The following is a 6,226-nucleotide window of genomic DNA, read 5'->3' as shown; positions in this document are numbered from 1 at the left end:
TCCTACGGGTAAAAATAAACTTAGGAAATGCGTCTCATATGGGTGAAACTTTAATGATTTTAAACTAGGAAGTGCGTCTCCTATGCATGAAATCTTAATTTAGGAAGTGTGTCTCCTATGCATGAAAATAAACTTAGGAAGTGCATCTCCTAGGGGTAAAAATAAACTTAGGAAGTACGTGTCCTAAGGGTAAAAATAAACTTAGGAAATGTGTCTCCTATGGGTAAAACTTTAATGATTTTAAACTAGGAAGTGTGTCTCCTATGAATGAAATTGTAATTTAGGACGTGCGTCTCCTATGCGTGAACCATTTCCTTCTTACTGAATTACCTTCTTACAGAACTGCTTTCCTTAAAAACTCGTGTTGTCTTCCCTCGAAACTGCTGGGGATAACACTGCTGGGGAATTATTTACTTACCCGTTGGGGGATAATACTACTGGGGGAATATCCTTTCTTCCCTTTTTTTTTCAAAACTACTTCCTTCAAAACTTTTATTTTCTCTCAACATTGCTGGGGATAAAAATGTTATCAGCTGGGGATAACGCTGTCGAGGATAACATTGCTGGGGGATTTTTATTCCTTCAAAACTAGTGCTTCACTCTTCTGAAGGCTGCTGGGAATGACACTGGCCTTTTGCTTTTTCCGAGCACACGTTTCATCCTTTTGTTCTGTCCGCTGGGGAACAACTTCCTTCATTAAAACTTCTTATGCTGAGGGTAACACTAGTTCAAAGACCACTTCCCTTGAGACTGGTGTTATCTTTATTCTTCCCCAAATGGGTACCTAACTTCCAGAAAATTTTCTAAATGAAAGGAAACTTTTCTGCCCCAGTTTGATAATCTCCCTTGTGGCATGCATTTCCGTCATCAATGCCATTTCCTTTACCTGTTTCAAATCAAACAAAATTTGTTAGTTTAAAACGTGGTGGTTGGTTGTGATACTCCTACTGGGGATGGCTTTTCCCTTTCTCCTTCCCTGCTCTGCGTTCCATTACACTATCAAAACTTGCTTGAGATGATATTATTTGCTGGGGATGATATTCCTGCTGATCTTAGAACGACTTGCTCTGCTTTGCGTCGTTCGGCTATCTTGAAACTTGGGTGATAACTTCCGACCTTATTGTCGATTCCTTATTCCATCTGACCATGTACCTTTTCCATGATAGCTGATTCCCCTTGAGAATTTTGCAATGTTTTGCTGATAAACCACATTCTTTGTTCATTCGTGTCACTGAAAACAACCTTTTCTGCTAGGGATATTCCTCTTCTTTTGTGTCATAGCTCGGAAACTGGCATTTTCACGACCTTTTAGTCTCATATGAATTTCCCAAATCATGCTCATTGCTCTCCGCGTTGTTCTTTCTTGATTTGTCCACGGGCCTTGGCCTTGGGGTCTATAACCTTTGATTTTGGTGGGGATATCCCTCTTGACACTCGTCCATCCTTTTGTCAATCTCCTTTTGCTGGGGATATCTTTCTTGACAGTGGCCTCGTGCTTGTTCCTTCCTGACTTAGACCATTTGGATGTTCTAATCAGATCTGGTTTTGCATAATTGGAAAGCTGATGGCAGATTTTGAAGTCATTTCTCACTTGTTCTGACCAAACAGACTCTACTGGGGAATTTTCTATGAAAGGAGAAAGATAAAAAAAAAGAGGAACTGAATAAAAGACAAAGGAAAAAGATGACTCTTTAACAAGAGAAACTATAAATAAAAACCGATCAAACGCAGATACCAACTCTAATGGTCATGACATGCACATATAGCCTATCCTCTGCCGTCAATCGTCTTTCAAGATCTTCATTTGGTGATTCCCCATCTGATTCTCAATCTTATTCGACTTGTAGTGCCCGAGGGGTTTTCACTATCAAGCCTCTCTCATTTTGGTTTTTCTCTCAGCTTTCATCGCCTTATGGTGCCCGTGAAGATCTTCACCGATAAGACTCTCTCATTTGTATTACTTTCCAGCTGGGGATTGGGGTGTTACCCATAAGACTCTCTTTTTATTTCTTTTCTGTTGGGGATCAAAGTCCTTTCTGCTGTAGATCAGAGTGTTATATTCACCGGTAAGACCCTCATTTGTCTGACTTGGCATCTTTTGAAGACTGATTAGAAGGTCTTTCTTTGGACCGTAATGTGGGATTTTGGATAGGCTAGAGAGAAAGGGTATTAAAGGCTAAAAAACAAATCAATTTGGGGTTCAAAATTACAACCTTCGGAACCATATTTGTTTACAACAAGCGCAACCCTTGCCCCAGTTTCTTGCTTGGGGATTTTTATTTTTTGTTATACTATGTTACACTATACACACTATGACCGAGCCGTGAAGCGCCTACGTATCCTCTTTGAGGAATCAGGTCAAACGTAGTTCCCAATTCCTTTGTTTTTTTTGACTTTCTTTTGTTTTTGTTATCATTTTTTTCACTTTTGTTGTTGTTTTTGTTGCTTTCTTTTCCTTTTTTTTTCTTTTTCTTTTTCTTCCACGTTTGTGTTTCTAACCTTTGCTACTGATTCCGAACGAGGGGTATGAAAGAAAATAAATAAGTCTCAAAAGGGGTAATGAAGGATGAAGTGTTTAGGTAACAGAATAAAATGCCTTCGTCATTCCGGTCTTCAAAACATGCCAAGTGCAGACAACACAATTAAACAAAGATTTGTAGCCTCTTCTGATGGTGCTGTACTTGACAATTATATTCACACATTTGCCTTTTCATTTGTCATCTCTAAAGCACCGTTGGGCAACACTCTCACTCTCGACCCTCATGTCAATTTGGCGAATCCTGCCTTTAACGGTTTTCTTTATGTTTTACTTGCCCCAGTTCCACATGACTCGAGCTCCGAATAATCTCAAACCGTCTTTATTTCCTTTAAATGTTCCGATCACCTCTCAGTGGTTTTATGATTAACTTTTAAGATTAGGCCCAATCTGTGTGCGCATGTCATGTCACTAGAATCGGTGCTGAACAAAATGATAAAAGAACTAAACAAAAAGATGACTGGAAATAATAAAAGACCGGATTTTGCATTAGACTAACGGTGAAATGATTAGTTTGAATAACAAAACAAACAAAACAAACCAGAATAAAATCCCGAAACAAACCTGGACAAAACTAAACAAACTGCTATGACAAAAATGGAAAGAAGAAAGTTTGACACAAGACAATATCCAGATTACAACCTTAAGAATAATCAAGACAACAGAAATGACAACAAAATAAGCCACCAAAAGCTTCTTTCTTGCTAACCAAGGAACGAAGCGTCCTCCCACTTATCAAACCTGACATCTTAGCCACTGAGCTTCGCATCAATAATGCCAAGACCATTACCAACTTCAATATCATCAACCTCAGTCAACAAGTTCCCAATAGGATTCGAGTGCTCCCTGTCATCAGGCCTCATCCCCATAAAGTGTGCATCATGATGTGTAGGTAAAGGATTCTGCGTGATATTCTGGGTGTCATTGTCTTGGATTACAATCAGGTTTTCCTGGATCTTGTGTTTCCGGTTTACCACAGACCAACCACCTTAACTTTCTTTGCGATTCAAAACAAAACAGGTTAGAATGGACTCAGTCGGTCCTCATTATTAACAACAGCTTTTTCCTTTTTTTTTTCTATCTTTTTTTTTTCGATTTTTTTTTCATTTTTTTTTGTTGTGGTCGAATTTTATGGAGATTGTCTACGTATCATAACCCCGCATGAATCAGACCTTGCGTAGTTCGGACCAATGCAAGGTAAAAAAAATAATAAAACATATTTTGGAACTTTCAATTTTTCACAGTAAAACACACTTTGATTACAATGATTTAAAAAAAAACTGACAAACTTAGACCGAACTAACAGACTCTGGTGAAAGACGAGATACAAACTTGAACATTAAACAACCCACATACTCTAATGAAAAGAAATTAAAAAACAGACTGACAGATTCCTTCCCCCATTTGCCACTTTTAACCAAATAGCTGTTTTTTGCAGAAGTGGCCCCTGCCCAATTTTTCATGAATTTTGAGACCGGGGAGGATCTGTTTTATGACACTTTTACAAACTTGTCTGTTCTTTTACGAAAATAGTCTTTCAACAACTGAAAGATATTCTAAGGCTATCTCTGCAAGAACGGTTTAATACATTGCCGAAGCTGGCTCGACTTATTTTGACCAACACATCCAAGCAGCATTCACTTGCCCACTGACAATTTTTTCTTCTTATTTTTTTTCTTTTAAATTAAAATAAAAGACCTAGTATTGCAAACACGACCTTTCTGCGCCTCAGGGACGAAGATTTTAAGGTTGTGTGGGTCAATCGGTCAAAATCTAAAAAAGACCCAAAGGTGGCTGTTTATACAAAGTCAGCCTTCCGGCGTCCCTTTCGGGAACATTATGCTATTTTTGACAAAAATAGCATCACCAGACTTATTTATGACTCTTTCTCTTGTTTTTCAAAATAGGAAACCCGATATAGCAAACACGACCTTTCAATGCCTTGGGGACGTAAATTTTTAATGTTGTGTGGGTCAATCGGTCAAAATCTAAAAAAATGACCCAAAGGTGGCTGTTTATGCAAAGTCAGCTTTCCGGCGTCCCTTTCGGGAATATTCGACTATTTTTTGACAAAACAGCGTCACTCGACATATTTATGACATTTTCTTATTTTTCAAAATAGAAAACTCAATATTGCAAACACGGCCTTTCAGCGCCTCGGGGACAAAGATTTTTAAGGTTGTGTGGGTCAACTGGACCAAATCTAAAAAAATGACCCAAAAGTGGCTGTTTATGCAAAGTCAGCCTTCCAGCGTCCCTTTCGAGAACATTCAGCTATGTTTTGACAAAACAGCGTCACCCAACTTCTTTATGATGAAATTAAAATTTGACATATTTTTTGGCTATTTTAGCAAAAGGGGAGGTTGGACCCGATGATGGTTGCCTACGTATCTCACATCTGGTGAGAATCAAACCGGTGTAGTTCGGGCCGATAAAACAAACTCTTTTTTTTTCTTCTTTTGAAAAACAGACTCTTTTCATTGGCAAATAAAACTATATATTTTTTTCCTTTCTCAAAAAATCGGCAGAGTTTCGCCACTATTTGGACGTTGTTTTTTTTTTCCTTTTTTCTTTTTTTTTCTCCTTTTTTTCCGGTTAGCATGCAAATCCGAAGCAAATATAACTTGAAAACCCATACTGCTATTTGGCTTTCCTTAAAAAGTTGGTCAGCATGCAAATCCGAAGCAAATAAATGCACAAGTAGAAGCAAGTAAGATGCATCAGGATGATCATTTTCATTTTTTGGTACACCTGTCCTAGACAGACCCAACCCCTGTGTTGAGCCTCCGAAGTCGAATGCACGTGATGCAAACAAACGTTCCTACTAGGGATCCGGCATGAAACTGAGTTATTCTAGGTTCATAACCTAGGTATTTGTTCTAGACTGTGTACCCGAGCGGACAACTCGAGTCGAGGAGAGGGCTACGTATCGAGAACCAAAAGGCCATCCGGCTTAGTAACTTGTCCGCCCTCTTTCTTATTTCAGGTATTGACACTAACAAAATAGGGAGTCTCGACCAGCAAGCACATCCCCGGAGGTAAGAAGAGAAGAGTTTCGGCATAGTTTATATACAGTTAAGATAATATCAAAGCGGTAAAAGCAGCATTCAGCACATTAGGCCCAAACATGTAGCAAAATCAGATAAAGCCAAATATAACAATTATTCTAAGCTCGAATTCTTAAACCCTGAACCAGAGATTCTGGGTTTAAATTCCCCAGCGGAGTCGTCAGAGCTGTCACACCTCCTTTTTCGCCCGCGCCGCCTCAAAGGGGCGCGGAGGGGAGTTTTTCCAATCAAAGGACAGTCGAAACGGGATTTTATTTAAAGATTCAGAGTCTCCACTTGGGAGATTTATGGTATCCCAAGTCACCGATTGAATCCCGAATCGAGGAAAAGAATGACTCTGTTTAACAGTCTGCGCACCAGAAATCCGGATAAGGAATTCTGTTAACCCGGGAGAAGGTATTAGGCATTCCTGAGTTCCGTGGTTCTAGCACGGTCGCTCAACTGTCATATTCGGCTTGATTATCTGATTTTATACAATTATGAACCTACGTGCAAATTTTAACTGTTTACCGCTTTGTTATTATTTATTCAAAGAATTGCAACGTCGTGAGAATGCATCTCAAATTGCGCCACATAAATGTACCCGCAATTTTTGATACGTTCCAACTTCGTTGAGATTTGG

This window comes from Nicotiana tabacum, chromosome 20, assembly GCF_000715075.1.
Source record: "Nicotiana tabacum cultivar K326 chromosome 20, ASM71507v2, whole genome shotgun sequence".
Taxonomy (NCBI): domain Eukaryota; kingdom Viridiplantae; phylum Streptophyta; class Magnoliopsida; order Solanales; family Solanaceae; genus Nicotiana; species Nicotiana tabacum.
The sequence above is the reverse complement of the archived record's forward strand: the minus strand, read 5'-3'. Positions refer to the sequence as shown.